The sequence below is a fragment of the Macaca nemestrina genome, chromosome X, assembly GCF_043159975.1.
Source record: "Macaca nemestrina isolate mMacNem1 chromosome X, mMacNem.hap1, whole genome shotgun sequence".
Lineage (NCBI taxonomy): Eukaryota > Metazoa > Chordata > Mammalia > Primates > Cercopithecidae > Macaca > Macaca nemestrina.
This window is the reverse complement of record NC_092145.1, coordinates 81,797,408-81,822,501: the sequence shown is the minus strand read 5'-3', so window position 1 is coordinate 81,822,501 and position 25,094 is coordinate 81,797,408. Positions and strand designations below refer to the sequence as shown.

The 25,094-nt window shown below is 40.2% G+C and overlaps 1 protein-coding gene across 5 annotated transcripts in view; it reads right to left on the bottom strand.

The window, feature by feature from the left end:
• LOC105470440 (doublesex- and mab-3-related transcription factor C1) overlaps window positions 1-25,094 on the bottom strand; it is a 129,926-nt gene that overhangs the window by 6,024 nt on the left and 98,808 nt on the right. The window contains exon 1 of one of the 5 annotated variants that reach the window (XM_071089125.1): window positions 21-1,059. The exons of the other annotated variants lie outside the window; for them this stretch is intronic. The gene's annotated coding sequence lies outside the window, so the exon portion shown is untranslated. Of the gene's footprint in view, window positions 1-20; window positions 1,060-25,094 lie in introns of those variants that run through there. 5 annotated transcript variants of the gene reach the window in all.

Genomic DNA, 25,094 nt, shown 5'->3' with positions numbered 1-25,094 from the left:
CTTGGTATTTTGTAATTTACCTTTTAAAAATTCAGCATGTGATTAAAGATCGATCCATATTTCTGTGCCGCGGATTCCCAATCAGTGGTGACTTTGCAACCCCCAGGGAACGATGCTTGGAAACACTTTCGTCCGTATTTGTCTCTGTTTATGAACTCCCTGTAATGTTCCACAGATAAATGTGTCTATTCCTGTGCCACTACTAAATTGTCCTAAATTTTCTCACTTCATGATACATCTTGACATCGGCTAGGGCAAGCTCCTGCATGGTATTCATCATCTCCAAACACGTCTTTGCTATTCTTTGCCTTTTCGTCCCTCCGCATGAATTAGTGTGCAATGTCAAGTCTCCCCAGACTCAGTTGTAACAGATTTGGATTGCATTTTCACTGAATCTGTGGATCAGTTAGGGGAGAATCCACTATCTGCAGAATACTCAGCCTTCCTGTTCACCAACTTGGGATGTCTCCACTTACGTGGGCCCTTAATGTTTTAATCTTTCAGTTCAGTTTTTAGTTTTATCTTTTGTATATTTAGATCTTGCACATCATTCATTGTATTTATTCCAAGATACTGTAGATCGTTGCTGTGCTTGCACTTGATGTCTGTTTAAAAGGACAATTTCTATTTGGATCTAATTTACAGAAACGACTTTAACTTTTAAAAACGTGACTTGATCTTAAAGTCAGTCAACATGCTAAACTCTGTAGTAGGCGTTCTGGGATTATCTGTGAGTTTATGCATAGTAGAAATAGAATTGAAGTTATGGGGTTTTTTTGTTTGCGATTTTTGTTTTTTGGTTGGTTGTTTGGTTGTGTTTTAACTGCGCTGGCTAGGAAATCTAGTACAAGATCTAATAGCGACAGCAAAATTGGGCTTCTTTGGGTTGTTCCGGATTTTAAAAGGAATGCTGCCAGCATTTCCATATTAGTATTGTTTCCTTGTGTTTTCCTTACCTTTTCCTTTCATTTCCTTTTCTTTCCTTTCCCTTCCCTTCCCTTCCCTTCCTTTCTTCCCTTTCTTCCCTTTCCTCCTTCCTTCCTTCCTTTCTTCTTCCTGTCTCCCTACACCACGCCACCCCCACCCCCGCATGTCTTACGCCTTTTGTCCTTCTTCATAAATTAGCATGCAATTTCAAGTTTCCCAAAAATTCGGTTGTAACAGATTTGGATTGCATTTTCACTGAATCTGTGGATCAGTTATGGGAGAATCCAGTATCTCTAGAGTACCTGGCCTAAGTAACTTCCAGGTTTTTTCCAAAACCTTCAGCAAAGTTTATCTTATAATCCAAACGGTTAAAAAGTCATAAATGTATATCTTAGTGAGTTTTCTCTTTCTTTCTTTTCCTTTCTTTCTCTCTTTCTTATCCTTTCTCCCTTTCTCTCTCTCTCTCTCTCTCTCTCTCTCTCTCTCTCTCTCTCTCCTTCCTTCCTTCCTTCATTCTTTGGGTTGCTTTCTTTATTTGATTTGTAAACAAAGATGAAACAAAAAAGCAGCCCCTCACTCTGTCACTCAGGCTGCTGAAGTGCAGTGTCGGTGATCTTGGCTCACTGCAACCTCCACCTCCTGGGCTCAAGCAATCCTCCTGCCTCGGCCTCTCAAGTACCTGGGACTACAAGCACACGCCACCATCCCCAGCTAATTTTCTATATTTGGTAGAGACGGGGGGTTTCGCCATGTTGCCCAGGCCATCGTGAACTCCTGGGCTCAAGCAGTCCGCCAGACAAAAGTGCAGAGATTACAGGTGTGAGCCACCAAGCCAGGCCTCTTAGTGAGTTTTCAAAAATTAAATATACGCATGCAATTAGTATCTAGAACAAACAACAAAATATATGAGCAATACATAAACCTCTCTCGGGTCCCCTTCCAGTTACAGCTTTGCTAATGTCAAACCAGCTTTCCTCTCCCATAGTAAATGTAACTTAGCTATGGTGTATTAATTTTTTTGTATATGGTGCATTAGAGCAGTGGTCCTAAAACACTAGCTTGATTATCAAGCCCCAGAGGGCTTGATAAAACAAAGATTTCGGAGCTCCATATCTGTATTCTCAGATAACAAGGTCTGGGGTGGGACCCAGAGTTTGGTTGGCTTTGCTTTTTCTCTTTTCTTTTCATTTTTCTTTTCTTTTCTTTGTCTTTTTTTTTTTTTTTGACGGAGTTTCACTCTTGCTGCCCAGGCTTGAGTGCAATGACGCGATCTCGGCTCACTGCAACCTCTGCCACCCAGGTTCAAGCGATTCTCCTGCCTCAGCCTCCCGAGTAGCTGGAATTACAGGCAGTCACCACCACGCCCGGCTACTTTTGTATTTTCAGTAGAGATGGGGTTTCTCCATGTTGGTCAGGCTGGTCTTGAGCTCCTGACCTCAGGTGATCCACCAGCTTGGGCCTCCCAAAGTGCTGGGATTACAGGCGTGAGCCACCATGCCGGCTGAGTTTGCCTATCAAACAAGTTCCCTGATGATGCGAACACTACTGGTAAGGGACCACATTTTGAGAACGAAAGCACAAGAGAGGATAACATAAGGAACCTCCAAATATCCATCTCCCAACTGCAACCATTAAAGACTCATGGCCAATCACATTTCATACATATCCTCTCCCCTCCCCGTCCTCCAGATTATTTTCAAGCAAATATCAGAAATCAAAAAAGTACAAAAATCATATGTGGATATCTTAACGTGTCTTATTTGATTTGTAAACATTTCAGTGCATAACTCTAAATATGAGGAATCTATTTTCCTCAACGTTTCATTTTGAAAATACACAAAGCTGAGGGGGTAATACAGTGAACAATCTTATGCCTAGATTCACATTATCTCATTGCTTTAGCTCTCAGTAATTTTTTTTTCTTGCTTAAACACGTAAGAGTTTCAAACACTTCAACCAGTTACTTCAGCATGCACCTCCTAAACACTACAATGTACTCCTATGAAACCACAGTGCCATTATCACATTGAAGAAATGTAACAATGAAGGGGTAACATCATCCAAGTTCACATACAGTTCATATTTAAATTTCACCAAATGTCCCCGTAATATCCTTTTGAAAGACTTTTTGGGGGATCAACAATCCAGTCAAGCATGGTACATTGCACACAGTTGTCATGTCTCTTTAGTGTCCTCTAATTGCAAACAGTACCCCAACCAATTTTTTAAACCTTCCATGACGATGACATTTTTTTCAGAGCTGAGGCCTGTTGTCATGTAAAGTGTCCCACAATACGGGCTGGTCTGATATTTGCCTCTTGTTTATATTTATGTTTGACACTTTGGGCACGAATATTAAGAAGGTGACGAGCAGTTCACGTTATATCACATCTGGAGGCTCCTAAGGCCAGTTTCTCTGGTTATCGGTGATGCGGTTTGTATTCTTCAGTTTTATCACTTAATTACGGTATTTTTCAGACAGAGTACTACATTGGGAAGGTACTTTTCTCCTGTTGTGGTTAATAAGTAGTCTGTCATGATATTTCGATGACATGCGGATATTCTGCTCTCCAACAAAATTTTACCTCTTGGCCTTAGTATTCATTCAGGGCTCTTGCCTGATTTGATTATTACTTTGTTGGTTAAAAAAAACGGTGATTTCTCTAATACTATAATTCATTTCTGCTTTTATGGATGGGCATTTTGATGTAAAAAAGCTCATCTCTCCCCCTCCCCCACCTCGTTGTTGTTGATGTTGCATTTGCTGTGGCAGAGAAAGAGTACAAGCTGTTTATTTGTTTTGTTGAAAGAAATGTGAAGAGAAAAAAGTGGACAATATTAAGAGAAAGGTAAACAAATACATGATGAATTTGATAAGAATTTCCCCTCTAACAGTCTAATCAGATTGACAAAATTCATTGCCTGAAGTTAGAATTGATTGGTCAGCAATAGCAAAAAAAGCAGTTTATGATAATTATTAAGAGGATCTGAGGTTATGAATTTGGCCAATTAAAAAATGGCTTGGATCTTGTAGAACACACACACACACACACACACACACACACAAACATTTTTGTGGAGACATCATAAAAAGGTATTGTTATTTCAGTTACATAACACATAATAGAAAATTATGAGTTATATATAATATTTTACAAAAGGCAGAAGGCCTTCACCTAAGTCGCCACTCAAATGTCCATGTAATACAAGACTTTTCTAACAGTATGGAAGAATAATTGATTCAAAGTGTAAAAAATTTCAACAACCTTCTTTTTAGCATTACATGAATCATGGGAAATTTCCTTTCCAAGAACTTTCCAATTTGCAAAGACATGTTCGTAGCATGATAAATGGAACTCATAGTACAGTTATTTGGGTATCATGTCTACCTCTCAGAAAGGAAACTGAGTTAATTGTGGAAGACATTGGAGAAACTCATTTGTATGATGAAAGACAGGGATCTGGCTGTTAGTTCAAAAATCAGATTTTGTTGTGATTTAAATCAAGAGTCCAATGTTTCTTTTATTTCTTCTTTCCATTGTATGATTCATATTGAAAACATAAGGGCTTAGCTTCCTAAAGTCGACTATATGAAAAGTTTCACAACTATAGTTATTAAAGTCATTCAGTAAATATGCACAAACGCAGTGAATCATCACAGGCTTATTTTGTCAGTCTTTATTAAATTGTGTATGTTTTACTGGTCTTCTTAAAGACCTCGGTTTTTATTTATTGATTTTCTCTGTTATTTTTCGGGTTTCCATTTCATTGATTATTTTACCTATCTTTCACATTTCCTTCCTTCTGCTTCTTTTGCTCCTCTTTTTCTAGTTTAGTGTAGTGACATCATAGATTACTGCTTTGATAATTTTTCATTTGTCTAATGGAAGCACTTAATGGCATAAATTTTCCTTTCAACAATGGTTTAGCTTTGCATCACAGATATTGACATGTCTTATAATCATTTCCTTTCAGTTCAATTCACTTTCTGAAGTCCTGGGAGACTCAGTCTTCAGTATTCTTTTTATTTAAATCGGCCAATAAAAATTGTATATATTTGTGGTGTACAGCATGATGTTTTGATAATAAGTATACACTGTGAAATGGCTAAATCAAGGTAATTATCATATGCATTACCTCACATACTTACCGTTTTTTGTGTGTGGTGAGAACACTTAAAAACTACTCTCAGCAAATTTCACGTATACGACATATTGTTATTAACTGTAGTCATCATGGTGAAGAAGAGATCTTTTGAAATTATTCCTCCTGCCTAGCTGAAATTTTGCACCCTTTGGTCAACATCTCCCCCACTCCCCCAAACTCCAGCCTCTGGTAACCACCATTCCACTCGCTACTTCTAAAAGATCGACTTTTTCACCTTCCACACATGGAAATGCCATGATTTCCTTCTTTTACATGGCAGAACGGTATTCCATGGTGTATATAGACCACATTTTCTTTATTCGTTAATCCGCTGATGAACACTTAGGTTCACTGTAAATTTTGGCTATTGTGAATAGTGATGCAGTGAAGATGGGAGTGCAGACACCTCTCTGACATGTTGATTTCATAGCCTTTGAATACAGTCCCAGAAGTGGGAAGGCTAGGTCATATGGTAGTTCTATTTTAACTTTATGAGGAACCTTCATACTGTTTTCCATAATGGCTCTCCTAATTTACATCTGGAAGATTTTCTCTTTAGCCCATGGATTCAGTGTCATCCTTCACATGGAGCGGTGGTGAAAATCCTGACATCATCCCAGCAGGGACAAAGAGGGGTGCCTCCTTACGGCCTGGTGGGGGTATATGTTGGAGATCTCCACATAATCCTGCTGATATGGTAGCGCGAAGGGGCTCTCGTCTCTGCCCATGGAAATGAATGTGGAAGTCCATGTCCCCCGCTAGATCTTTGCCGGCATGAGTGGGGCCACAGAGTTTTCCGAGGCGTTCAACTGGAGTAGAGCAGTTACTGTGAAAATATTTTCTGTCTTGTTGGGTTGCCTCTTTTCTGATCCTTAGGTTAGGAAGAACAGGCTTTTGTAGGTTTATTTCTTCGTTTCTTCGCTTGTTTTGTTTAGCTTTGTTTTGTTTTGCCTGTGCATTTTGGAATTCCCTAGTAGCTGGTTTCTTCAGCTCCAACTTTGGGATATATCAGGCAAAAACAAAACCCAAGGAACTCACCACCATATCGTTCTGAGGTCCTCAGTTGCTCTGCTTTCTCCTCTCCACTTTCAGCCTTATGTTTGTTTTATATATAGTGTCTCGAATTTTAAGTTGTACTTAGTGGGAAGAATAGGGAAATGTACAACTACACCACCTTCCCAGAAGCAGCAGTCTCTATAGATTTATTTTATTTAAAAAAGCAAATAATAATTATATATATTTATGGGGTAGAATATGATGTTTTGATATATGTATACAATGTGGAATGATTAAACGAAGCTAATTAGCATATCCGTCTCCTCACCTACCTATCATTCTTTTGTGGCGAGAACATTTACAATCTACTCTTTGAGCAGTTTCAAAATATGTAATACATTATTTTTAACTAGAAATGCTGTGCAATAGATCACTAAAGCTCCTTGCTCCTGTCTAACTGGAACTTTGTACCCTTTGACCAACATCTTCCCTTGCCATATCCCCCGCAAGCCCCGCCACCCCCAGCCTCTGGCAACCATCATTCTACTCTCTGCTTCTATTAGATCAACTTTGTAAGATTCCACATGAGTGAGATCATGTGGTATTTGTCTTCCTTTTTTTTCTTTTATGTTTTAGTTGACACATAATAGTTGTGCATATTTATGAGGTACAGAGTGATATTTTGATACATCTATTCAACGTGTAATGACTATACCAGAGTAATTAGGGTATCCATCACCTCAAACATTTATCATTCCTTTGCACTGGAAACATTCAAAATCCCCTCTTCCAGCTTTTTTTAAACATATACTATACCATACTGTTAACTGTATTCAACCTGCAGTGCTATAGAACACTTAAACTTATTCCTCCTATCGATCCGTAATGTAGTATCCATTAGCCAACCTCTCCCTATCCTCCCCTCCCCTCTGTACTTCCCAGCCTCTAGTAACCACAACTCTACTCTCTACTTCTACGAGCCCAATTTCCTTCAGCTTCCACATATGAGTGAGGATGTGTGGTATTTGTCTATCTGTGCCTGCCTTGTTTCACTTAACATAAAATCCTCCAGGTTCATTCATGTTGCCTCGAATGACAGGACTTCATTCTTTCTGGTAGCTGAATAATGTTCTATTGTGTATAGATACCACATTTTCTTTATCCATTCACGTCGATGGACACTTAGGATGATTCCGTACCTTAGCTATTGGGAATAGTGCTGCAACAAACATGGGAAAGCAAATCTTTCTTTGATACACCGACTTCCTTTCTTTTGGATAAATACCCAGTTGAGGGACTGTTGGATCATATGGTAGGTGTGTTTTCAGTTTTTTGAGAAACCTCCATACTGTTTTCCATGATGTCTGCACTAATTTACACTGGGACCAACAATGTGTAAGAACTCCCCTTTCGAACATCACACACCGGGGCCTATTATGGGGAGGGGGAAGAGGGGAGGGATGGCATTGGGAGTTATACCTGATGTAAATGACGAGTTGATGGGTGCTGATGAGTTGATGGGTGCAGCACACCAACGTGGCACAAGTATACATATGTAACAAACCTGCACGTTGTGCACATGTACCCTGGAACTTAAAGTATAAAAAAAAAAAAAAAAAAGAACTCCCCTTTCTTCACATCCTCGCCAAAACTTATCTTTTTGTCTTTTTCATAATGGCCATTCTAACTGGGGTGAGAGGATATCTCATGGTAGTTTGGACTTGCATTTTCCTGATGATTAGTGAGGTTGAGCAATTTTCCATAAACTTCTTGGTGACTTGTATGCCTTCTTTCGAGAAATGTCTATTCTGATCCTTTGCTCATTTTTAATAGTATTATTTAGGGGAGTTTTGCTGTTGAGTTCTTTGAAAGCCTAGTGTATTCTGGATATTAGTCTCTTATCGGACGATTAGTTTTTAAGTATTTTCTCCCATTCTACAGGTTGTCTCCTCACTCTATTGATTGTTTCCTTTGCTATACAGAAGCTTTTTGGTTTTATATGGTCCCATTTGCGTATTTTTGCTTTTGTTGTCTGTGCTTTTGTAGTCTTGCCCATAAAATATTTGCCCTACTAGAACAATGCCCTGAAGCTTCTCTCCTTTGTTATTTTTATAGTTTCAAGTTTTCCATTTAAGCCTTTAAGTTTCTATGACAATATCATGATGTCCTGGTTACTATAGCTTTATAGTATATTTTGAAGTCAGGCAGAGTGATGCCTCCAGCTTTGTTTGTTTGTTTGTTTGTTTCCCCCTCAGGATTTCTTTGTTTATTTGAGGTCTCTTGCGGTCCCATATGAATTTTAGGATTTTTTTTCTATTTCTGTAAAAAATATCATTGGTATTTTGGGTGGGATTGCATTGAATCTGTAGATTGCTTTGGGTAATATGGTCATTTAAGCAATTTTCATTCTTCTAATCCATAAGCATGGAATGCCTTGCCATTATTTTGTGTCCTCTTCAATTGTTTTTGTCAGTGTCTTGAAGTTTTCATTGTGGTGATCTACCACATCCTTAGTTACATTTATTCCTAGATACTTTTTTTGTGGCTAGTGTAAATGGAGTGGCTTTTTTTTAAGTTTTACTTTAAGTTCGGAGATACGTGTGCAGAACGTGCAGGTTTGTTACATAAGTATACATGTGCCATGGTGATTTGCTGCGCCTATCAACCCGTCATCTAGGTTTTAAGCCCCACATGCATTAGGTATTTGTCCTAATGCTCTCCCTCCCCTTTCCCCCCACTCCCCTCCAACAGGCCCTGGTGTGTGATGTTCCCCTCCCTTTGTCCACGTGTTCTCATTGTTCAGCTCCCACCTATGAGTGAGAACATGCGGTGTTTGGTTTTCTGTTCCTGTGTTAGTTTGCTGAGAATGATGGCTTCCAGCTATGAACTCATTCTTTCTTATGGCTGCAGGGTTTGCTCTCTTGATTTCCTTTTCTACTAGTTCATTATTGGTGCATAGAAACACTACTGATTTTCTCACGCAGATTTTGTATCCTGCAACTCTATTGAATTTGTTTACCAGTTCTAAAGAGTTTTCGGGGAGTCTTTAGGTTTTCGATCTATCCGATCAGGTCACCTGTGAAGGGGTGCAATTTGATGTCCTTTCTTTCCGTTTGGATGTCATTTATGTCTTCCTGGTGCCTAACTGCTCTGGGAGGACGTTCAGTACTATGTTAAATAGGAGCGGTGAGAGTGAGTATCCTTCTCTTGTTCCTGTTCTTAGAGAAAAGGCTTTCAGCTTTTCCCCATTCAGTATGATGTGGGTTAGTTACATATAGCCTTTTGTTATGTTGAGGTATGCTCCTTTTGTACCTAATTTGTTGAGAGTTTTTGTCATGAAGTGATGCTGCGATTTTGTCAAATGCTTTTTCTGCGTCTACTGAGCTGATCATACCATTTTTGATCTTTGTTCTGTTCATGAGACATATTATATGTATTGATTTGTGTGTGTTGAATCATCCTTGCATTTCTGGGATAGATCTCAATTGATCATCTTTTTGATGTGCTGTTGGATTCAGTTTGTTAGTATTTTGTTGAAGATTTTTGCACCTGTGTTCGTCAGGGATACTGGCCGGCAGTTTTCTCTTTCTCGTTGTGCCTTTGTCTGGTCTGGGCATCAGGGTAATGCTGGCCTTGTAGAATGAATTAGGAAGAATTCCCTCCTCTTCCCTCACCCCCTTCCCCTCCCTCTCCCCCACTCCTCCTGACCTCCCCCACTCCCACCGCCACAGAAACAGCCAGGCAGGCAATCTTGGGAAGCAGGGGCAAACACGGGGGCATGTGGTTCAGATGCACCTTGGTCCTGTGGCAATGGCAGTGGGGCCTGTGTTGGGCACATGAGCGAGCCTGGACTCTGCTATCTCCCAGTCCAGCAGACAGTAGGAGCTGCAGTCGCTTAGGGCACGACACAGAGCCTTGGGGGTGGGCACCTAGAGCCCTGTTTTGCTGCAGCTGCCCAACACACAGAAGCCTTTTGGGCTCCACACAGGTTCAAGCAGTGCCTCTGCATCTTCTCCCTGCGACCCTGCCTGCCAGTCCCTCAAAGGGAACTCCTGTGTCTACGATCTCAGAGGTCCACAGCAGGAATGTGGGGTCCTAGGGTTCCTTCACTCACCCCTTCCTCGGGTCCAGTCTGTGTCCAGGGTCCAGTCGTGGCACCCGGCAATACCAAACAGGCAGTCCCGCTTCCTCCCTCTTCCACCACAGTGTCTTCCATTGCCCCTTTATTGAATTCCCATGTTTTCTCTCAAAAGATGTGTTTGAAGTGTGCAGATTTACTTAACATTTTGCTTCCTCTCTGAGGAAGAGGCACATCCCAGCTGCATTTGGTCAACCGTCTTTATTCTCAATCAAAATAAACAATTCTGTCTGATAAAGCCACTGAAAAAATGCGAGAGAACACTAAGAAAAAAAGAAAGTATGTATGTTGAACAGATTTTTTTAATGGTATTTGAAAGACTCCCACACATATCAAGAATATTTAAGGAACTCTATCATATGCAAAATGCCAGATTTTGGATTGAAAAAATAATAATTCAGAAAATTCTCAGTCTTTAATTCTGGATTTTCCCCCAATTCCTAAGGTATATCCACCTCCATTGAGGTAATATTCGGAAAGGTATATTTCATCTTTAATAACCAAAAATGAGTATTCCTGTGAAAGCTGCTAAAATGACAATCAGGAGATTCAGTAAATGTGGCAAACTGGCCATTACGTGAATGCGTTAATTTGAGGAGAATTGATCGTGTTGTCACCTAGCATCACTAAGCATATCAGGGAGAGTCGTGAACATGGAAGATCTCTCTCCCTGGCCACTTTATGTCCATGGAAACACAGGGGAAAAGCAGCTCACTGTTGGTCAGGTGAGGCAACTGGATTCCAAATCTCTTAATTTGGGTCACTAAAACAGACTGGGTATTCATGGCATTAAGAGGTTGCTCACAGGGAGATCTGGCAAGATGGCCAAATAGGAACAGCTCCGGTCTGCAGCTCCAAGCGAGATCGGCGCAGAAGGCGGCTGATTTCTGTATTTCCAACTGAAGTATCCAGTTCATCTCCTTGCTACTGGATGAACAGTGGGTGCAGCCCACAGAGGGCAAGCCGGAGCAGGGTGCGGTGTCGCCTCACCCAGGAAACACAAGGGGTCGGGGGATTTCCCTTTCCTAGCCAAGGGAAACTGTGATAGACTGTACCGGGAGGAACAGTACATTCCAGCCCAGATACTGCGCTTTTCCCATGGTCTTCACAACCAGCAGACCAGGAGATTCCCTCCAGTACCTGGCTCAGCGGATCTCACCCCCACGGAGCCCAGCAAGCTAAGATCCACTGGCTTGGAATTCTCAGTGCTAGCACAGCAGTCTGAGGTCGACCTGGGATGCTCGAGCTTGGTGCAGGGAGGAGCGTCCACCACTGCTGAGGCTTGAGTAGGCGGTTTTACCCTCACTGTGTAAACAAAGTCGCTTGGAAGTTCGAACTGGGCGGAGTCCACCGCAGCTCAGCAAGGACGACTGCCTCTCTAGATTCCTCCTCTCTGAGCAGGGCATCTCTGAAAAAGAGGCAGCATCCCCAGTCAGGGACTTTTAGATAAAACCCCCATCTCCCTGGGACAGAGCACCTGGAGGAAGGGGCGGCTGTAGGCACAGCTTCAGCAGACTTAAACGTCCCTGCCTGACAGCTCTGAAGAGAGCAGCAGTTCTTCCAGCACAGTGTTCGAGCTCTGATAAGGGAAGGACTGCCTCCTCAAGTGGGTCCCTGACCCCCATGTATCCTGACTGGGAGACACCTCCCAGTAGGGTCCAACAGACACCTCAGACAGGAGAGCTCTGGCTGGCATCTGGGGGGTGCCCCTCTGGAACGAACCTTCCAGAGGAAGGACCAGGCAGCAATCTTTGCTGTTCTGCAGCCTCTGCTGGTGATACCCAGGCAAACAGGGTCTGTAGTGGACCTCCAGCAAACTCCAGCAGACCTGCAGGAGAGGGGCCTGACTGTCAGAAGGAAGACTAACAAACAGAAAGGAATAGTACCAACATCAACAAAAAGGATGTCCACTCAGAGACCCCATCAGAAGGTCACCAACATCAAAGACCAAAGGTAGATAAATCTACGAAGATGGGGAGAAACCAGCACAAGAAGGCTGAAAATTCCAAAAACCAGAACGCCTCTTCTCCTCCAAAGGGCCACAACTCCTCACCAGCAAGGGAACAAAACTGGATGGAGAATGAGTTTGACTAATTGACAGAAGTAGGCTTCAGAAGGTGGGTAATAACAAACTCCTCCAAGCTAAAGGAGCATGTTCTAATCCAACGCAAGGAAGCTAAGCACCTTGAAAAGGGGTTTGACGAATTGCTAACTAGAATAACCAGTTTAAAGAAGAACGTAGATGACCTGACGGAGCTGAAATAAACAGCACGAAAACTTCGTGAAGCATACACAAGTATCAATAGCCAAATCAATCATGTGGAAGAAAGGATATCAGAGTTTGAAGATCATCTCAATGAAATAAAGTGAGAAGACAAGATTAGAGAAAAAAGAGTGAAAAGAAACAAACAAAGCCTCCAAGAAATATGGGACTATGTGAAAAGACCAAACCTACATATGATTGGTGTACCTCAAGGTGACAGGGAGAATGGAATCAAGTTGGAAAACACTCTTCAGGATATTATCCAAGAGAACTTCCCCAACCTAGCAAGACAGGCCAACATTCAAATTTGGGAGATACAGAGAACACCACAAAGATATTCCTTGAGAAGAGCAACCCCAAGACACATAATCGTCACATTCACCAAGGTTGAAATGAAGGAAAGAATGTTAAGGGCATCCAGAGAGAAAGGTCGGGTTACCGACAAAGGGAATCTCATCAGACTAACAGTGGATCTTTCTGCAGAAACCCTACAAGCCAGAAGAGAGTGGGGCTCAGTATTCAACATTCTTACAGAAAAGGATTTTCAGCCCAGAATTTCATATCCAGCCAAACCAAGCTTCGTATGTGAAGGAGAAATAAAATCCTTTACAGACAAGCAAATGCTGAGAGATTTGGTCACCACCAGGGCTGCCTTACAGGAGCTCCTGAGGAAAGCACCAAACAGGGAAAGGAACAAACGGTATCAGCCACTGCAAAAACATACCAAATTGTAAAGACCATCGACGCTATGAAGAAACTGCATCAACTAACAGGCAAAATAACCAGCTAGCATCATATTGACAGGATCAAATTCACACATAACAACATTTACCTTAAATGTAAATGGGCTAAGTGCCCCAATTAAAAGACACAGACTGGCAAGTTGGATAAAGAGTCAAGACCCATTGGTGTGCTGTATTCAGGAGACCCATCTCACGGGCAAAGACACACATAGGCTTAAAATAAAGGGATGGAGGAAGATTTACCAAGCAAATGGAAAGCAAAGAAAAGCAGGGGTTGCCATCCTAGTCTCTGATGAAACAGACTTTAAACCAATGAGGATCAAAAGAGACAAAGAAGGGCATTACATAATGGTAAAGGGATCAATGCAACAAGAAGAGCTAACTATCCTAAATATGTATGCACCCAATACAGGAGCACCCAACCTCACAAGACCTAGAAGGAGACTTAGACTCCCACACAATAATAGTGAGTGAAGCAGACCTAATAGACATCTGCAGAACTCTCCACCCCAAATCAATGGAATATACATTCCTCTCAGCACCCCATCGCACTTATTCTAAAATTGACCACATAATTGGAAGTAAAACACTCCTCAGCTAATGCAAAAAAAAAAAAAAAACCAGGAAATAGTAACAAACTGCTTCTCAGACCACAGTGCAATCAAATTAGAACTCAGAATTAAGAAACTCACTCAAAACTGCACAACTACATGGAAACTGAACAACCTGTTCCTCAACGACTACTGGGTAAATAACGAAATGAAGGCAGAAATAAAGATGTTCTTGGAAACCAATGAGAACAAAGACACAATGTACCAGAATCTCTGGGACACATTTAAAGCACTGTGTAGAGGGAAATTCATAGCAGTAAATGCCCGCAAGAGAAAGCAGGAAAGTTCTAAAATTGACACCCTACCATCACAATTAAAAGAACTAGAGAAGCAAGGGCAAACAAATTCAGAAGCTAGCAGAAGACAAGAAATAACCAAGATCAAAGCAGAACTGAAGGAGACAGAGACACAAAAAGCCCTTCAACAAATCAATGAATTCAGGAGCAGGTTTTTTGAAAAGATCCACAAAATAGGTAGACCACTAGCCAGACTAATAAAGAAGAAAAGAGAGAAGAATCAAATAGACGCAATAATAAATGATAAAGGGGACATCACCACCGATCCCACAGAAATACAAACTACCATCAGAGAATACTATAAATACCTCTACGCAAACAAACTAGAAAATCTCGAAGAAATTGATAAATTCCTGGACACATACGCCCTCCCAAGGCTAAATCAGGAAGAAGTCAAATCCCTGAATAGACCCATAACGAGTTCTGAATTTGAGGCAGTAATTAATAGCCTACCAACAAAAACACGTCCAGGACCAGAAGGATTCACAGTCGAATTCTACCAGAGGTACAAAGAGGAGCTGGTACCATTCCTTCTGAAACTATTTCAAACAACAGAAAAAGAGGGAAACCTCCTTAACTCATTTCATGAGGCCAGCATCATCCTGATACCAAAACCTGGCAGAGACACATACACACACACACACACACACACACACACACACACACACACACACAGGAATTTTCAGGCCAACATCCCTGATGAAAATCGATGCGAAAATCCTCAAAAAAATACTGGCAAACCAAATACAGCAACACATCACAAAGCTTATCCATCACGATCAAGTCGGCTTCATCCCCGGGATGGAAGGCTGCTTCAACACACACAAATCAATAAACGTAATCCATCACATAAACGGAACCAATGACAAAAGCCACAAGATTATCTCAACAGACGCAGAAAAGGTCTTTGACCAAATTCAACAGCCCTTCATGCTAAAAACTCTCAATAAACTAGGTATTGATGGAACGTCTCTCAAAATAATAAGAGTTGTTTATGACAGACTCACAGCCAATATCATACTGAATGGGTGAGAACTGGAAGCATTCCCTTTGAAAACTGGCACAAGACAAGGATGCCCTCTCTCACCACTCCTATTCAACATAGTATTGGAAGATCTGGCCGGGGAAATCAGGCAAGAGAAAGAAATAAAGGGTATTCAGTTAGGAAAAGAGGAAGTCAAATTGTCTCTGTTTGCAGATGGCATCATTGTATATTTGGAAAACCCCATCGTCTCAGCCCAAAATCTCCTTAAGCTGATAAGCAACTTCAGCAAAATCTCAGGATATGAAATCAACGTGCAAAAATCACAAGCATTCTTATACACCAATAACAGACAGAGAGCCAAATCATGAGTGAACTCCCATTCACAATTGCTACTATGATAATAAAATACCTAGGAATACAACTTTCAAGGGATGTGAAGGACCTCTTCAAGGAGAACTACAAACTGCTCAAGGAAATAAAAGAGGACACAGACAAATGGAAGAACATTCCATGCTCATGGATAGGAAGAATCAATATCGTGAAAATGGCCATGCTGCCCAAAGTAATTTACAGATTCAATGCTATCCCCATTGACTTTCTTCACAGAATTGGAAAAATCTATTTCAAATTTCATATGGAACCAAAAAAGAGGCTGCATAGCCAAGACAATCCTAAGCAAAAAGAACAAAGCTGGAGACAACAAGCTACCTGACTTCAATCTATTTTACTAGGCTGTGGTAACAAAAATAGCATGGTACTGATAGCAAAACAGACATATAGACCAATGGAACAGAACAGAGTCTTTGAAAATAACACCACACATCTACAACCATCTGATCTTTGACAAACCTGACAAAAACAAGCAATGGAGAAAGGATTCCCTACTTAATAAATTGTGTTGGGAAAACTGGCTAGCCATATGCAGAAAGTTGAAACTGGATCCCTTCCTTACACCTTATACAAAAATTAACTCAAGATGGATTAAAAAGTTAAATGTAAGACCTAAAGCCATAAAAATCCTAGACGAAAACCTAGGCAGTACCATTCAGGACATAGGCATGGACAAAGATTTCATGATTAAAACAACAAAAGCAATGGCAAAAAAGCCGAAATTAACAAATGTGATCTAATTAAACTGAAGAGCTTCTGCACAGCAAAAGGAACTATCATCAGAGTTAACAGGCAACCCACAGAATGGGAGAAAATTTTTGCACTCTATCCATCTGACAAAGGGCTAATATCCAGGATCTACAAATTAGTTAAACAAATTTACAAGAAAAAAAAACTCCATCAAAAAATGGGCAAAGGATATGAACAGACACTTCTCAAAAGAAGACCTTCATGCAGCCAGCAACCATATGAAAAAATGCTCATCATCACTGATCGTTAGAGAAATGCAAACCAAAACCACAGTGAGATACCATCTGACACCAGTCAGAATGGCAGTCATTAAAAAGTCGGGAAACATCAGATGCTGGAGAGGATGTGGAGAAATAGGAACGCTTTTACACTGTTGGTGGGAGTGTGAATTAGTTCAACCATTGTTGAAGACAGTGTGGCGGTTCCTCAAGGATTTAGAACTAGAAATACCATTTGGCCCAGCAATGCCGTTACTGGGTGTACACCCAAAGGATTATAAATCATTCCACTATAAAGACACATGTACACGTATGTTTATTGCGGCACTGTTCACAATAGCAAAGGCTTGGAAGCAACCCAAATGCCCATCAATGATAGACTGGATAAAGAAAATGTGGCCCATGTACACCATGGAATACTTTGCAGCCATAAAAAGAAGGGCGAGTTCACGTTCTTTGCAGGGACATGGATGAAGCTGGAAACCATCATTCTCAGCAAACTAACACAAGAACAGAAAACCAGACACCGCATGTTCTCACTCGTAAGTGGGAGTTGAACAATGAGAACACATGGACACAGGGAGGGGAACATCACACACCCCGTCCTGTCAGGGGGCGGGGGCTGGGGGAGGGATAGCATTAGGAGAAATACCTAATGTAGATGATGGGTTGATGCGTGCAGCAAACCACCATGGCACATGTATACCTACGTAACAAACGTGCACGTTCTGTACATGTACCTCAAAACTTACAGTATGATAAAAATAAAAATAAAAAAGACATTGCTCAATAGAAACTAAACCTAATATTTTTTGAAGCATTAGCTAGCTGCCGGATAGTGCACCACATGCTTTACATGTGTTGTCATCTTTATTTCCCACAATCCCTTTAGTCTTATCCTCAGTTTTGCAAGTTAGGAATCTGAGGTTGAGGGAAACTAAGTCATTTATCCATGGTCACGGCAAAGAAAGTGGCAGAGCCTGGATTCAGAGTAAAATTTGTCTGACTCTTAAACACTATACTGTCATTTGAAGGCTCTTGGCATCTTTCCAGACATATTGATCCAAGGCACCAGAATACTTTGAGAAGTCACGCCCTCAACAAACAGGTTGTGAGTAAGTTAGCAGCTTCAGTTCAAAGGGTTTCAGAGACAGGTTATTCTATGTAAACTCAAGTCTTAGGTTACCAACGGGATCCTTGATCAATGACCATGTGACATTTGTTTACATGCAGAGGTTGATTCAAAAGGAGAGGGATGGAGTTATATTTCCATGCTGTGGTGTAAAGAGCAGTCTCTTGGGTCCCTGCTGCTTTCTTCTCAAGGGCCTATTAATAACTGCCCAGGTGGTGGGCTGCATCAATAGAAATCAAGCCATTTCAGTGGGAAATCCTAGGTTGGTGCTAAGGAGTTATTCAAAACCAAGCCCAGTTTTTGAAATAAATTTCAGTTTCTAGCTCTTCATATGGGAGATCTCTGCAGCACCTCATCTGCACTCTTACTCACCGAGGCTCCCAGCCACTTCTGAAGTGAGTAGGAATAAAACTAGTTGTGACAAGAGACACTAGCCAGGCTGCTGCCAAATATGCAGGTAAAGGCCTGGTTATATTTAAGACATGGTGGTCAAAAACAGCCCACATCCTTGATCCTCCATCCCTGCCCCCATTTTACTGAATTAAGTTATAATTTGGTGATCAGGTTCAGGCTTGGTGATCATAAGGTTTTAAATGTTTTGGTTAAATGGAATCTACTTGAGAATGACAACTTTGAGATGAAAGGTGGTAAGCTATACGTCTTTGCTTCTAGAGCTCCGGTTGTGGTCCCTTTCACATGGTCGGTAACCCATAAAGTGATTATTGAGAGATACGTAAGTTCCAAGCACAGAGGACCACCTAACAACAAACACCCTCATGGGCAGGTATAATGAAAAGTCGTTCAGAGAGTCAGCAAAATCAGCAATGCAAGGACCTCTAAAAATTCTCCCTTTCGTAAATGCAGTGAGAAAACTGGCAAAAATGGTCAAAATGAATGGTTTTGGAAACCTGCAAATTCACCTAAAGCTGAGGGGCAACTTGGGCATGTTTATTCAAGAAAAACAGCAGTATCTTTGCAGGAACAGTGAACTATGTGACATTTCAACTAGCCCTATCCTCGTGGCCCTTTATGCAACTCCATGGTAGCCTTGAATACCAACAGCCTGCAATCATGGTGAAAACCAGCAGCCTGGCAGCCACCAGAAGGAAGAGAACAGGGTTGGAGCTCCTGCAAAACCGCATTCCCGAGAATTGTCATTATTTGATCTGTCTGGTAGTTCCCTGGAAGGCCCTACTTACATGGCTGTCTTTATTTGGAGTGACTCAGAGTGCGCCCAGTTTGAAATGCCTTTTTCCCTGGATGCATTTGTCAAAAATATTTGGAGGCAGTTGCTCAACACTGCAGCTGCCTCAGGCAATGTATAACACTTGGGGCACACAATAGGCTAACCAATACCTTAAAAGGAAATCTAGGTAATGAGGTGTCCATTGGAACTTTTAAAAGCGATTACCTATTCCTGGGAATCTAGAAGGCCAGACACTTGCCTATGACTATGACATGGTCTGCAAGGACCCAAAAGGTGCCTAAACAGCCAACTCTGGTTTACTTTGAGGCTCTGTGAAAGAGTTGTCGATTGCCTGGCTGCGAGTTGAAGGCATGTCCAACATATGCACAGAACCCCATGGCAATGACTGGGAAACTTAACTTTTCCAGGCATATAAAGATATCTCTGTCCAATCACCAGGTCACCACTAAGCCAACCAAGCAGGGCATTCAGGAACCACACATAACAGAGGATACGGACTTTACGGAAGTAGTTCAGAAAAGTCACTAAACAAACAAATGACAGCAGGATTAATAGCACCAAACAATAACAACAATACCTTGAAAGAAGGGAGAATCTGAATTTCAGAGTTGCCACGTTCTATTCCTTAAAGTGTCCAGTTTTCAACAAAAAACTTATGAGATGTGCAAAGAAACAGGAAAGTATGGAACACACAGAGAGAAGCCCAGACATTGGACTTACTAACAAAAGACTTCAAATCAGCTATTGTAAATATGTTCAAACAACTAAAGGAAGCCATGTGAAAAGAATTAAAGAGAAGTATGAGAATGATGTCTAACATAATTGGAACTCAAGAAAGAGAGAACATTTGAAACAATAATGGCCCAAACTCCCCAAGTTTGATTCAAATTATTAATGGACACAAATGAGAACCACAGAAACTCCAAAGAGGATGAATTCAAGAAAGTCTTCACCGTGGCACATCTTAGTCAAACTGTTGAAAATCAAAGGCAATGAGAGAATGTGGAAAGCGGCAAAGAAAAACAGCTCACCACATACAAGGGATCCCCAGTAAGATTAACAACTGAGTTCTTATCAGAAACCAAGGGGACCAAAAGGTAGTGACAAGTCACAGTCAAAGGGGTTAAGGAAAACAACAACAACAACAACAAACAGTTAACCAAGAATGTTCCATCCAGAAATACTATCCCTGAAAAATGATGAAGTAAAGCTGTCCCCTGATAAAGAAAAGCTGAGAGAATGTATCATCAGCAGACTTCCCTTACAAAAAGACATTAAAGGGAAATCTGGAAAAGACAGCAGACAGTAACTCAAATCCTGATGAACAAATAAGAACACCACTAGAGGTAACTACTACAGCATTGATAAAAGACTGTACGAATGTATTGTTGTTTGTAAATCTTCCCTTCTTTTACCTGATTTAAAGGGCAATTGTTGCATAAAGCAATCATTATAGAACTATCTAGATGGGCATTACAGGTATAAAGAAGTAATTTTATGACAATAGTAGCACAAAGGAGGAGAGACTCTTGAGCCTTTATAGGGTCACGGTTTTTGTATAATATTGAAATTAAGGTGGTATCAATCTGAACTAGATTCTTTTAAGTTAAAATGTGAACTGTGGGGCAACCACTAAGAAAACAACTCAAAAATACAATAAAGAAACAACAGGGAAATGAATAGAGTATATGAGACAATATCTGTTTAGCAGAAAAGAATACCTCAGTGCAGGGACAGAGGAACATTAAGACGTGAGAAAGAAAACACAAGAAGTGGCAGGCATAAATTCTACCCCAACAGTAATTACATTAAGTTCAGTGTGAATAGACTGAACAATACGAATGTGTTTTAAAGCAGATATTGGCAGGATGCAGTAAACACATGATTGAACTGGATGCTGTCTACAAGATACACACTTCAGATTCAAAGGCACAAACAGAATGTAAAAGGATGAGAAAATAAATACACTGAAAACAGCAACCACAAGAGAGCTGGAGTAGTTTTGTCAACTCCAGAAAAAACAGAGTTTAAAACACAAAATACGACTAGAGATAAAACATGAACATTCTACAATTATAAAAGTGTGAAGAGGAAGATATATAAATTATAAATATATTTGCACTGCACAACAGAACACCAAAATACCTGAAGTAAACACTGACAGTAATGAAAGGGGGAATAGATAATTCAGCAATCATTGTTTGAGACTTCAATACCTTGCTTTCGATAATGAATAGAAAAGCTAGTCAGATTATCAACAAGGATATACTAGATTTGAAAAAGCAATAAATCAAATGGACCTAACAGACATTTATAGAACACTACACCCAACAACATCAGAATATATATTCCTCTCAAGTACACCTGAAACGTTCTCCAGGATAGACCATACGGTGGGCTATAAAACACCATTTGCTGAAATCAGGAAAGAAAGAGAAGACACTACTATCTACATTATGGAAATACAAAGGATTATAAAGAAATAATATGAACAATTGTATGCCAATAGATTTGATGGCTTAGATGAAATGGATGAATTTCTAGGTAGACATAAACCATGCAAACTGACTGGAGGAGAAATAGACAAGACAAATAGACTGATAAAAATGAAACAGAATGAAACAGTAATTAAAAAAAAAAACTACCCAGAAAAAAAGATCAGGCTCAGATGGCTTCAATGCTTAATTCTACTAAATATGTAAATAAGAATTAATAGCAATTCTTCAATATGTCTTCCAAAAGAATAGAAGAGGAGGGAAAACTTCATAACTTAAAAGCCTGGCAACCAAATCATATATAGACTCAAAAGAAAAACTATGAATAGGAGAGAAAAAATCCCCAACAAAATATTGGCAAACCAAATCCAGCAACATAAAAAAAAATTTATACTCGGTGACCAAGTGGCATTTATCTCAGGCACATAAGGTTGCTTTAACAGCTACCCATCAATAAACAGATTTTATCATACGAACGGATAATCATTCAAAAAGCACGAGCTCATCTCAATTTATGCAGAAGAAGCATTTGAAAAAGTTCAACAGCCTGTCAAGAGAAATACACTTAAAAAAAAAAAAAACTGGGAATAGAAGGGAAATTTTCTCCAACTGATAAAGAGCACCTATGGAAACACCCACAGGTAACATCAGATTTAATGGCAGAAGACCGAATCTTTTACCCTTAATGTCTGAAACAGCACAAGGATGCCTGATGTAGCCACTACTACTCAACAATGTATTGAGGGTTGTGGCCATGGTAACTGGTTTTCAAAAAGATGGGAAATGAAGACATAAAACTACCTCTATTAGGATATGGCATCATCTTGTAATTATAGAATCTTAAGGAATCCACTAAAAGACTTTAAAGAGAATAACTGAATTTGGCAAGGTGAAGGAATACAATGTCAATACACAAAAATAATTTCTATTTCTACAGAGTAGCAAAAAGGACATTGAACACAAAATTAAGAAAACAATTCCATTTGCAATAGTATCAGAAATAATAAAATACATAGGAATAAACCTAACAGAAAGTGCAAAACTTATACTCTGCAAAACCACAAGCATCGTGGAAACAAACTAAAGGACTTAACATGTTGAAAGACAAACAATAGTCGGAGACGTCAACATCCCATTTTGAGCGTTGAACAGATCATCCAGACAGAAACTCAACAAAGAAATATCGGACTTGCTCTGTATGATAGACCAAATGGACCTAATAGATATTTACAGAGCATTTCCTCCAACAGCTGTAGAATACACATCCTTCTCCTCAGCACATGGATAAGTTCTCAAGGATATACCATATGTTAGGCCACAAGACAAGTCTTAAAACATTCAAAAAATTGAAATAATATCAAGTATCTTCTGTGGCCACAATGGAATAAAACTTGAAACCAATAACAAGAGAAATTTTGGGAACTACACAAAAATGTGCAATTTAAAGAATGTGTTCCTGAATGACCAGTGGGTCAATGAAAAAATTAAGAAGGAAATTGAAAAATGTCTTAAAACAAATGACAGTGGAAACACAAACTACCAAAACCTATGGGTTGCAGCAAAAGCAATACTAAGAGGGAAGCTTATAGTTATAAGCCCCTATATAAAAAAAGTAGAAAAACTTCCGATAAACAACCTAACAATGCATCTTAAGAAACCAGAAAAGCAAGAGCAAACCAAACTCAAAATTAGTAGAAGAAAAGAAACAATAAAGATCAGAGCAGAAATACCTAAAATCTAAACGAAGAAAACAATGCAAAACGTCCGTGAGGCTGGGCGCGGTGGCTCACGCCTGTAAACCCAGCACTTTGGGAGGCCGAGGCGGGCAGATCACGAGGTCAGGAAATCGAGACCACGGTGAAACCCCGTCTCTACTAAAAATACAAAAAATTAGCCGGGCTCGGTGGCGGGCGCCTGTAGTCCCAGCTACTCGGGAGACTGAGGCAGAAGCATGTCCTGAGCCCGGGAGGCGGAGCTTGCAGTGAGCCGAGATCACGCCACTGCACTCCAGCCTGGGCGACAGAGCGCGACTCCATCTCAAAAAAAAAAAAAAAAAAAAAAAAAATCAATGAAATGAAAAGTTGGTTTTCTCAAAAGAAAAACCAAATGGACTCACTTTTAGCCAGAATAAATGAGAAATAAAAGCAAAGAACCAAATAAATGAAATCAGGGATGATAAGGGAGACATTACAACTGATAGTGCAGAAATTCAAAGGATCATTAGAGGCTACTGTGAGCAACTATACGCCTATAAATTTGAAAACCTTGAAGAAATGGATAAATTCCTACACACATACCACCTACAAAGATGGAACCACGAAGAAATTTAAAACCTGAACAGAACAATAACAAGTAATGAGACGGAAGCCGTAATTTAAAAGTCTTCCAGCAAAGTAAAGCCTGGTACCCAATGGCTTCACTGCCGAATTGCGCCAAACATTTAAAGAAGAACAAATACCAATCCTACTCAAACTATTTCAAAAGGCAGAGGAGGAGGGAATACTTCTGAACTCATTCTATGAGACCGGTGTTGTCCTGATACCAAGACCAGACAAAGACACACACACACACACACACACACACACGCAGAAAACTATAGGCCAATATCCCTGATGAACACTGATGCAAAAAATTCTCAACAAAATACTCACTCACAAACCGAATTCACCAACACATTAAAGAGATAATTAATCATGACCAAATGGGATTTATCCCAAAGATGGAAGGAGGATTCGACATATGCAAATCAGTCAATGTAATATATCATATCAACAGAATGAGGGACAAAAACATGATAATTTCAATGGATGCTCAGAAAGCATTTGATAAAATTCAACATCCCTTCATTATAAAAACTCTGAAGAAACTGAGTATAGAAGGAACATACCTCAGCATAATAAAAGTCATATATGACACACCCACAGCTAGGATCATACTGAATGGGCAAAAACTGAAAGGCTTTCCTCTAAGATCTGGAACGATGACAAGGACGCCCACATTCAACACTGTTATTCAACATAGTACTGGAAGTTCTAGCTAGAGCAATCAGACAAGAGAAAGAAATAAAGGGGGTCAAAATTAGAGAGGAAAAAGCCAAATTATCCTTGTTTGCTCCTTGTTTGAAGATGACATAATCTTATATTTGGAAAAACCTAAAGACCCCACCAAAAAACTATTAGCACTGATAAACGAATTCGGTAAAGTCCCAGGGTATAAAATCAACATACGAAAATCACTGCCAACTGTGAACAATCTGGAAAAGAAATCAATTAAGAAATCCCACTTACAATAGCTATCAATAAAATAAAATACCTAGGAATTAACAAAGGAAGTGAAAATTTCTACAAGGAACGCTGTAAAACACTGATGAAAGAAATTGAAGGGGATTGCAATAATATGAAAAGCTATTCCATGTTCATTGACTGGAAGAACTATTATTGTTAAAATATTCATACTATCCAAAACAATCTACAGATTGCCAAAAGAAGAGCAAAAGCCGTCCTGAGCAAAAAGAACAAAACTGGAGGAATCATATCACCTGGCTTCATATTATACTACAGAGCTATAGCAACCGAAAAGGCATGGTACTGGCATAAAAACAGACACATAGATCAATGGGACAGGATAGAGAACCCAGAAACAAATCCACACACCTACAGTGAACTCATTTTCCACAAAGGTGCCAAGAACATACACTAGGGTAAAGAGTATCTTCAATAAATGGGGCTGGGAAAACTGGATATTCATATGCAGAAGCATGAAACCGGACCTCTATCTTTCACCTTATACAAAAATCA